Source organism: Stomoxys calcitrans, chromosome 3, assembly GCF_963082655.1.
Source record: "Stomoxys calcitrans chromosome 3, idStoCalc2.1, whole genome shotgun sequence".
NCBI classification, from domain to species: Eukaryota; Metazoa; Arthropoda; class Insecta; order Diptera; family Muscidae; genus Stomoxys; species Stomoxys calcitrans.
Genome location: NC_081554.1, coordinates 82,563,068 through 82,574,443, shown reverse-complemented (window position 1 = coordinate 82,574,443; position 11,376 = coordinate 82,563,068). Strand labels below are relative to the sequence as shown.

General features: G+C 39.7%; 1 long non-coding RNA gene across 1 annotated transcript in view; it reads left to right on the top strand.

Moving 5' to 3' along the window:
- Window positions 1–4,334: 4,334 nt before the first annotated feature.
- The window catches only part of LOC106081913 (uncharacterized), a 128,799-nt gene continuing 121,757 nt past the window's right edge, over window positions 4,335–11,376 (top strand). Inside the window, exon 1 of the long non-coding RNA XR_001220425.2 lies at window positions 4,335–5,799. This is a non-coding gene — a long non-coding RNA (uncharacterized LOC106081913). The remainder of the gene's footprint in view (window positions 5,800–11,376) is intronic.

Here is an 11,376-nt window from a genome sequence, read left to right as displayed (position 1 = left end):
TTGAAAAGCTGCAAACACAACAGATGGCAGCGCACCAGATGAAGGAGTGGTGTCGGGAGAAATGGAGAGAGTAGAAACGTCTATTCTGCAGAAAGAAAAAGGAAATGGGAAGACGTGAGTGTGAGCAAATTGAGTTGTACAGGAGACACAATGAAGTCCGGATCATCTACCAAAGAATTAAACATCAAACCGATGGCTTTGGTGCAGGCAAATCCTCCTGCTTACAGTCTGGATAAACCAAATGTTAAGGAACAGGTGGATAAATTATGTGTCCCATGGCATAAATATAAGGGAGAAAGTGGCACAGAGCACGCCACAGGGGGGATTTTATTGCCACTCCTATGGGTGACCACCATAAATGACCTATTACGGATGCTGACTGAGGAGGGATTTGAACCCTTCTGCTACTCAGACGATGTTATAATACTTCTAAGGGGTAAGAACCCGAACGAGCTATGCAGTAGGGCCGAAAGGGTCCTGCATATGGCATATGACTGGGCTAGATCTAGAGGTCTAAATGTTAACCCAGAAAAGAGTAATATACGCCTGTTCACGAGGAAAGACGAAGGTGGGGGAATTTAACGCACCACGTTTCCTCAATAAGACGCTTTCGATATCTGACAAAGTTAAATACTTAGGTGTGATCTTGGACAAGAAACTGAATTGGAAGTGTATTCCATTCGGGAGCGTACTGAGAAGGCTCACAGATGGTGGGCACTATGTAGAAAGGCCATAGGCTCGAAATGAGGGCTGAATACGAGGAAGGTCCACTGGCTACAGGAGCGTGATACGACCAATACTTACTTACGCCTCAGTAGTTTGGTAGACTGCTATGGAGAAAAAGTGCAACATAAGGACCATACAACAGGTTCAGAGAACATGCTGTCTTGGCATTGGCGGAGCGATGAGGACCACACTCACTAGGGCAATGGAGACTATTCTAGATATCCGACCAATTGACATACAGATTAAGTGTGAGGCAGCCACTGCGGCTATGAGACTTAAGGCGATGGGAGAGTAGATTGAGGATGGGAGCAGCTGATACCATCGCGATATAATCGAGGCCACGATAGGAAACCTGGAAGGAATGGAAGAGTTTAACGATCGGATACCTGAGATGAACCTTGAAGTCGAGTGCGGGGCACTGCTGCCATCGGCACAGTCTTGGATTGACGGAACCCTAGTATTGCCATCTGGAAAATCATGTTACACAGATGGATCAAAGCTAGAGGACAGAGTGGGCCTGGGGGATTACATTGAGAAACCAGGGACTGAGATCAGGTTAAGACTGCCTGACCACAAAACGGTCCTGCAGGCGGAGATCCAGGCGATCACGGAATGCTTGAAGTGGTGTGGTGCTAATGCGAGGACGTCGAGTGTTAACATCTTTACGGACAGTAAAGTTGCCGTAAAGGCAATAACAACCAGGACGGTAAGGTCAAGAAAAGTCTTGCAGTGTAGGAAGGGGATTAAAGCCTTCTCTGAGGATGGCATAATTGGCATCGTTTGGTTGCCAGGCGATAACGGAGTAAGGGGAAAAGAAAGGCCAGACGATTTGGCAGTGAAGGCCAGAGGACTGCGGTCAATAAACTTGGTTAACCCGAAGCATTTCGGGACGACGCAGTCGGAGATAAGGGAGAGGGCGACGAATGCGCATGAAACCTTGTGGAACAGCGAAACGGTCGGTAGGACGGCGATAATCCTATGGGGGATGCAGATCGTGAGAAGATGATTCTACAATTGAAAGAAAGCAAAAAGGAGGTCAGTATAGCTATTGGTATCGTAACGAGACACATAGGACTACGAGCTCACTTATGTAAAATCTGTGCGGCAAGTGATAGCATGTGTAGGGCATGCGGGGAAGATGATGAGACATTTGAGCATTTCCTTTGTCATTGCCCGTCTTTCGCGTCTAACAGATACCGGCACTTAGATGGAGACACAATACCTGATATGAACCAACTTAGGGGAGTGGTATTGAAAACAATTAAGGATTTTCTAAGTAGCACGGAATTCCTAACTTTAAATTTTCTTTCTAGAGGTTACTTTATAGTTCTTAGAGCGCACAAAAAGCCGAATACTGGCTTAGGTGTATGTCCATAGTGCCATGGGACGGATTAATATCTGCACCCTCCTTTCAACCTAAGGCATTATCACACATCCTGAATACGGTGTAGATCGGACTATATTTTAATATATTTCTATTTTTTATATTTTCTGTATAGCTGGTTCGGATCCTTACCCCGTAGAAGTATTATATTGGGTTGCCCAAAAAGTAATTGCGTATTTTTTAAAAGAAAGTAAATGCTTTTTTAATAAAACTTAGAATGAACTTTAATCAAATATACTTTTTTTACACTTTTTTTCTAAAGCAAGCTAAAAGTAACAGCTGATAACTGACAGAAGAAAGAATGCAATTACAGAGTCACAAGCTGTAAAAAAATTTGTCAACGCCGACTATATGAAAAATCCGCAATTACTTTTTGGGCTACCCAATAGTTACCATATAGACAGTTTTCCCGTTTTAAGGTCTAGGACAATGAATTGTGTAAGATCCCTTGACGGCCCGGTTGAGATTGGTCCAGATTCAACTATTTTGCGTTGTGTCTGGAGGTTTCATAAGTGGAATATTTTTCACCAGACTTGAGATAGTGAGATTAAAAAGAATATCAGAGGTGGTGGGTATCCAAAGTCCGGCCTGGCCGAATTTTATGCATCATTACTCTTATGCATCATACAATGTCAATGCTTAAGGTTGACTACAATTTGCAATGACTGATGAGATCTTTGCGACTAAACATCGATGGTTGTCGCGAGATTATGCTTGTTACACAGAACACACCGCCAATTTGGAGCAATTAGGAAATGAGAATGAAAAAAAAAACTCGCTTAAAGGGCAATTAATAGAGAACATCAGCCGTGTGACACACAATATTGTGTATGTGCGCGTGTGTGTGTGTGCAAAGTACACATAAACCACATTCCTGGGGCCAAACATCATCAAGTTTTTAAAAATTTAAACATAACCGATTCACATGAGAAGAATGGTTTTTGTGCAATGCACACAGACACAAAAACTGAATTCCCAAACCTAAAGAGGCAAACATTTATGGCGCACACACACACACACACACCAGCGAACGAGTACAAATACTTTGCAAACATATCCTGCGACAAGGAACTACAACTTGATGCCATCGAACACCAGCCAAATGGGCGGCATCCACATACCATTGCTGCCCATGCCAAATATGGCTTTTGCCACACCAGCGCAAAAATTCCGCCACATGCGTCCAATATGTAACACACCTAAATTCACGTTATGTTACGGTGACCATTGCACAAACATTTCAATTCCAGGGCGTTCCACACACACATAGAGGATGACGTGCTAGCAGCAAAACAGAGTCTAAAGGAATTTGCCCATGTTGAAGGAAATCAGTGTAGACTCGCCTTTAAAACTGTTCAAATACTATGGCTGTTGGCCAAAAATACCGGCAGGTTGCATTCATCCACAGATAATTTCGTCATACCGTACAAAATAAGGGTTTGGCCAGTTAGTGTTGGTAGAGAAAAAACGCAAATAGCAAATGGTTGCGGCACGAACGACTGAAACGTAATGAATGGATGGGTGGATAGCAAAACGGTCGTATATATGTGCAGACTACAAGCGTGACAGGATGTTTGATGTGAACCACGCCAAAGCAGACTAGCAGACGCTAAGGTTATAAGAAAATCCCCGTAACTGGGTCGCAGCAGTGTGCTCTATGTTAAAGAGACTAACATAGTTTGGCTAGAGAGAGAGAGAGAGCGTTTGGGAGACAGTCAGAGAGAGAGAGCGAAACAGACCCACTAACACTTGTTTCGTGTTACTGGATGCTGCGTCGTGTGCGTGCCATTTTCATTGAGTTCCACTTGAACTACATCCTTGTCGTTTGCTGTTCTGATTTTTCGTGTTGTGCTTCGTAGCGTTACATAGACACACTGACATACTACTCTGTTCAACTGCAGAATCCAGGCTGCATGCTACCTCACACACACACACACACATACACACACTCGCATACCAACACTACTTTTGGCCTGCTGAGAGCTGTAGCAGAGGAGGCACATCTTTAAACTGCAGAACTTTTACACAAAACAACATTTCAGCATTTCGTAAAGCTTCGGGTGCTGCATGTAAATGCCATGGAACTTGTCTTCAAACGTGTCTTTTTGCCATCCGACGAGAAGACGAGCCTAATGACGGCCAGGGTGTCGCTGTGCCAGTTTTCTCGTTAGCCATTTTTTGCTGATTTCGTTTTGCGCTTTCCTCGTTTTTCGAGCTGGTAATAAGCCAACCAGCCAGCCATCAAACTAGTCTGTCCGACCGCCCATACGCCTGCCATACACACGTTAAGTCATCTCTCACACGGAAACCGCGTTGCAGTCGCCTTGACGCCTTGTAGGTGGCTGGGTGTAGAAGTAGTGTAAGGTGCTTCCTGAGTTTGCAATTCTTGTTTTTTGCCTCTCTTCGTCATTGTGCAAATAGTAAATCTATTGCGAACACCAGCGTAACTGGCGCTGTCTCCTCTTCCGCCACTGCCTAGGTTGACGTTCTTATAAACATCTCTGCCGGCTGTTTAACTTCAACATGTAACTCTCATCCTCCTCGAACAATGATAAGGATGGCGATGATGATGTTGATGGTGGGCGCACTACTGCTAGGAAGTTCAATTTGAAGCTGCAATTGTGTGATGATTATATTAGCGCACCAAGTCTGTCATCTCGTCGTCGAACATCCAACCATCCGACTCTGGGGCAGCGCTGCCATCAGCAGCAGGCTCACATTTCGTTGGAGAAAACGAAGTTTTGCCCAACAATTTTGTTGTGTGCGTTCAGTAGTTAACCGTGACTTGGCCAGTTATGAAACGCGAGTGGTATGATACAGATGTGTGTCTCATTGCTATCATCCATTCATTCATTCATCCATCCATCCATCCATTCGTGGGATCAACCTTCCATCCTGCCAGCGACTGACTAAGCCAAAGTGATTCTAGACTAACACTAACACTTCAAGGCAACCAAAAGCAAGAAAGTGTCCCCGAGTCCTTACAATATTTGTGGGTGTCCTCGACAATCATCAGGCGTTGAGTGTTTGTGTGTGTCTGTGTGTGTGTGTGTATGCATGTTTCACGTGAGCCCAAGTGCTGCTAGTGTGTCTTTGTGCCTTTTTGACGTCGTGCATTAGTGACCGACCAACCATCAACGAGTGTAATGGGTATGGGGTATGGGCTTTGATGACGCGATACCTTATCCTAATGAAAGTGTAACATTTCCAAAGTTGAAATAAAAGATTCGTTTTAAACACTAAGTGATGCCACAAATCAAAGGGCACCCACCTATCACTATTTAACTATGTTTTATATTTTGCAACGATTCAAATCGACCAATTAATTTAAAGTATCTCCAAAGGACTTGTTAACAATCGATTGCCAAAAACAAAGTGTCTGCGTGTGTAAATGTGTGGCTCCAATGATTTCATTCGTTTCGTTTTTGCTGAACATTAAATCGAATTTGAGCTTGTGGCCAAGTCTAAAAACCGCAATATTTGATTAAATTGTATGCTGGTGGCAATGTCCGCAAAACAGTGTTTCAACTTGATAATTGCCCAATCATATTAAATTAAACAAATTGGAATTGGAAAATAAAAATCCATTGAATCAATTTTTGCGGATCAACAGCAATGGACATTCAGTTTTATGTTTCATAAGCCCGTTATGCCTGCACAACTATTATGCTGCCATTCGTTTGCCACTGGTAAGTACACGTATTTTGTTTATTTTTTATTTTATTTTATTTTGTAAAAAAAAAAAAATAATGAGAACAAACATTTTACGAATTTGTTTGACCATTAATAACCGCACAAAATCATTTGAGTATCACTAATTGCTCGCTAGGGTAATATGCAGAGCAATTCAAATTAATTTTGCTATGATGTGAATGTGAAAACTGATTTCAATGTACATATGTTAAGGCCATAGGCGTAGCCAGGGAGGGTCCTGGGTGATCCTGTAATCCTTCAAGAATTTTCGTTCATAAATATATTTTTTTAATCAATATACACCTATTTTCGTTTAGCTTAAATAAAACTTTCATTCTAAAAGTGAACAGGAAAGAAGAAAAATTCCTAAGAATATACGGCCGATATAAATTTTTCCATTTTTCTCACAAAGAGCAAGCAAAATTTTAAGATGTCTGCAATTAAGAAGCTGCAAAGATTGAACTAGGGTAATTTTTTCGAAAATTTATACAAAATTTATGACTTGTACTTGGCGACCACCTTAGCGCAGAGGTTAACATGTCCGCCTATGACGCTGAACGAACGAGTTCGAATCCTGTCGAGAACATCAGAGACAATTTTCAGTGGTGGTTATCCATCTCTCATGCTGGCGTTATTTGTGAGATACAATGGAATGTTCATGGGCAAATATACATAACATAGCGATTTGATTTTAAAAAAATTTTTAGCATGGAAGTTTGAACTCTGAGTTGATATATTTGCCTTAAAAACAACACTTGTTAAATGTTTCCTTGAAATATGGGATTTTAAAAGCTCCAGAATGAGATGGAATTACTCGAATTTCGGCATTTCCTTTGTTACACCTCCAAACAATGGTGTAAGACCCTAATGAATTCTCCATCGCCATGACATCCCCTATACGGCGTTAAGTTCAGCCGGGCCGAACTATGGATACCCACCACCTCGGGTATATATGAACCAGTAAGGAAAGGCAAAAGTCAATCCGTGCCGACTATATAATACCCTACACCACCTAGTACATGAAGTACTTTTTATATGTAGAACTTATCTCGAAATCTCGTCAGACTGTAATTTGGATACCAATTGAAATAGCAATTTAGAACATTGTAGGATTTTCCTACCATAGGACAAAAGATTTGGATTGCCACATCTTTAAAAGGCCATATCGGATAATTATAAATATAAATTATATGGGAGTTATATCGAAACCTGTGGCAATTTTATTGACACATACTGGGACATGAAATAGAACATCTCACGCTCTAGATTGTGGAGATGTGACAAAAATTGTGGTTTTTACTGCCTTAAAAGTCCATATCGGATGAAATATACACATTGGAGCTAGATCTAAATTAGGAATGACTTTAATGAAATTTTGCGCACGCATTGGAACGTCAATTTAAAGGTGCAAAATCGGACGAAAATTGTGGATTCTACTGCCTTAAAAGGCCATATCGGATGAAAGATATATATGGTAGCTATATGTAAATCTAAATCGATTTTTATGAAATTTTGCACACATATGAAGACGTGAAATAAAGCACCTCATGCGTGGCTTTTACAGTCTTAAAAGCCAAATCGGATGAAAGATATATATGGGAGCTATATTTAAATCTGAACCGATTTTTGTGAAATTTTGCACATATATTGAGACTTCACAAAACTGACACCACGCCAAATTTGGTGAAGATCGGACCAAAATTGTGGCTTCTACAGCTTTAATAGTTCAAATCGGATGAAAGATATATATGGGAGCTTTATCCAAATCTAAACTGATTTTGATGAAAATTTCCAGATATATCAGGTGCAGTAGCAAAATAGTCGGTGCCAAATTTTGTGCAGATCGGTTGAAAATTGTAGCTACTACGGCCATTTAAGTGCAAATCGGATGAAAGATATATATGGGAGCTATATCTAAATCTAAACCGATTTTCATGAAATTTTGCACGCATATTAGGATGTCAAATCGGTAAAATTGTGTCTCATAGAGCCTTAAACGGCCATATCAGATAAATGATATATATGGGAGCTATATCTAAATATGGACCGATTTTCATGAAATTTTTCACACATATTAGGACGTTAAATAAAACACTTCGCGCAAAATATTTCAAAGATCGGACTAAAACTGTGGCTTCTACAGCCATAAAAGTCCTTGTCGTATGAAAGATATATATGGGAGCTATATCTAAATCTGAACCGATTTCCACACATATAAAGACCTCAAATTAAATACCCAATGCCAAATTTTGTGAAGATCGGACGAAAATTGTGGCTTCTACAGCTTTAAAAAGCCATATCGGATGAATGATATATATGGAATCTATATCTAAATCTGAGCCGATTTTTTTCAAAATCAATAGCGTTTGTCCTTCGGCCAATAAAATTACATGTGCAAAATTTCGTGACAATCGGACAACAAATACGATCTGCACTTTGATTACAAGAATACATGGAACCGACTTATGCGATTGACTCACAGACGGACAGACGGACATGGCTAAATCGAATCAGAAAGTGATTCTGAGTCGATCGGTGTACTTATCAATGGGTCTAGCTCTTCTCCTTCGTAACGTTGCAAACAAATGCAAAAATCTAAATATTATACCCTGTACCACAGTGGTGGTGCAGGGTATAAAAACATATCTCATCATAATCCGGTAAAAAAGCATAATGTATGCCACCATAGCAGCTTTATCGAAATGTGGTCCGATTTGGACTAAATTTAACACGGAAATTGAGTGGTTTCATAAGTACAAGCCCCTTTATAGGCCTGTAAATCGAGAGATCGGTCTATATGACAGCTATATCCAAACCTGGACCAATCTAGGTCAAATTGCTGAAATATTTCGAAGAGCATAACACAACTCGCCTTCCCAAATTTCGGCGAATTCAGACAATAAATGCGCCTTTTAGGGTCCCAAGACCTTTAATCGAAAGAATGGTATATATGGCAGCTCTATCCAAATCTGAACTGATCTTGGCCAAATTGCAGAATAATCTCGAGGGGCCTAATAAAGGGTGATTTTTTTGAGGTTAGGATTTTCATGCATTAGTATTTGACAGATCACGTGGGATTTCAGACATGGTGTCAAAGAGAAAGATGCTCAGTATGTTTTGACATTTCATCATGAATAGACTTACTAACGAGCAACGCTTGCAAATCATTGAATTTTATTACCAAAATCAGTGTTCGGTTCGAAATGTGTTCATTCACCGTAACGTTGCGTCCAACAGCATCTTTGAAAAAATACGGTCCAATGATTCCACCAGCGTACAAACCACACCAAACAGTGCATTTTTCGGGATGCATGGGCAGTTCTTGAACGGCTTCTGGTTGCTCTTCACTCCAAATGCGGCAATTTTGCTTATTTACGTAGCCATTCAACCAGAAATGAGCCTCATCGCTGAACAAAATTTGTCAAAATTTGAACACATTTCGAACCGAACACTGATTTTGGTAATAAAATTCAATGATTTGCAAGCGTTGCTCGTTAGTAAGTCTATTCATGATGAAATGTCAAAGCATACTGAGCATCTTTCTCTTTGACACCATGTCTGAAATCCCACGTGATCTGTCAAATACTAATGCATGAAAATCCTAACCTCAAAAAAATCACCCTATATATTCAAATAAATGCGCTTTTTATGGATCCAAGACCTTAAATCGAGAGATCGGTCTATATGGCAGCTCTATCCAAATCTGGACCGATCTGGTCCAAATTGCAGAAATCTAGTGGCCTAACACAACAACGGTCTCAAATTTCAGCAAAATCAGATAATACATTTTGCTTTAACCTGCCTATGGGCAAAAGAGGAATCTGTGCAAAGTTTCAGATCAATATCTCTATTTTTAAAGAGTGTAGCGTGATTTCAACAGCCAGACGGACAGACGGAAGGACAATGTAAACATAATCCGATTTTGCTGAAATGAAATATTTGTTCTAATGCAAAATGAGATTTTGGAATATTTGTTCAAAATAAACTCAGTTTTGGTGCAGGGAAATGGTTTTAAATACGCTATCTGTCCTAACTATCTGAAAATCTATCTGACTCGAAGAAGTCTAGGCCGATTATACAAATGAAAAGGAAATAGGAATCTCAATTTGTATTCTAACACCAGTTAGCCGATCGTGTAGAACCTACTTATGCCATCGACTTTGGCGGCTTTTGGGATTTTTTCCAAGAAGTCATAAAGAAGTATGTGATGCCCATGGCATTAAGCACACTATTAAAGAAAAACAAAACAAACTGGACCTTTTATAAGATAAAATCAATATGAAATTTATCTCAACATCTAGTCAGACTTTAATTTTGCATACCTATTGAAATATCGAATTTAACCTTGTATGATTTTTTGACGTTAGAACAAAAATTTTGGATTTCTACAGCCTTAAAAGTTCATAATGGATAAAAAGTATATATGGGAGCAATATCTAAATCTGTGCCGATTTTGATGAAATTTTGCACACATACTAGGATGTCAAATCCCTCCCAATATTAAAGAGATCTGACCAAAATTGTGGCTGCAACAGCCTTAAAACTTCATGAAAAATATATATGGGAGCTATATCTAAATCCGATTTTGAGGAAATTTTGCCGACTTCAAATAAAACAGCTAATGCTAAAATTTTGTAAAGATCGAACCAAAAACGAGGCTTCTACAACCTTAAAACTCTATATCGGATGAAAGGTATATCTTGGATCTATATCGCAAACTAAACTGAATTTTAAGAAATTTTGCACACTCGTTGGGACGTCAAATAAAACATCTCGTTCTAAATCTTGTTGAGATCGGACCAAAATTGTGGCTTCTACAGCCTTAAAAGTTCATATCGGATGAAAGATATATCGTATATGGGAGCTATATCTAAATCTGTGAAAATTTTTATGAAATTCTGTACACGCATTGGGGTGTCAAATAAAGCAAATCATGTAACAGTTTGTAAAGGTCGGACCAAAATTGTGGCTGCTATAGTATGAAAACTCTATGAACTCGAATAGAATATACATATGAGAGCTATATCTAAATCTAGGACGATTTTGCACACATATTAGAACATCAACAAAAACACGTAATTCTAAATTTTGTAAAAATTTAACCAAAAATGAGACTTCTACAGCTTTAAAAGTCCATGTCAGTTGAAAGATATATATGGGAGCTAAAATGGGAAAACGGAGCCGATATTGACGAAGTTCGTACCAAAACTGTGGCTTCTCCAGCCTTAAAATTCCATATCGGATGGAAGATATATATGGCAGCTACATCTTAATCTGAACCGATTTTGTTCAAAATCAACAGCTTGTAATGCGACCTCTACCTTGTACCTCACAATAATATATGGACAGACAGGCTGACAGACGAACATAGCTAAATCGAATCAGAAAGTGATTCTAAGCAGATCGGTATACTTTTCAATGGGTCTAGCTCTCCTCCTTGTTAGTGTGGCATACAAACGCACAAAATAATAATACCCTGTACCACAGTGGTGGTGTAGTGGTATAATTACGGGATTTGGAAGAGAAACATCATTGGGTGCTATTATTTTGACTGCGTTAATAGTGGCTTCAAC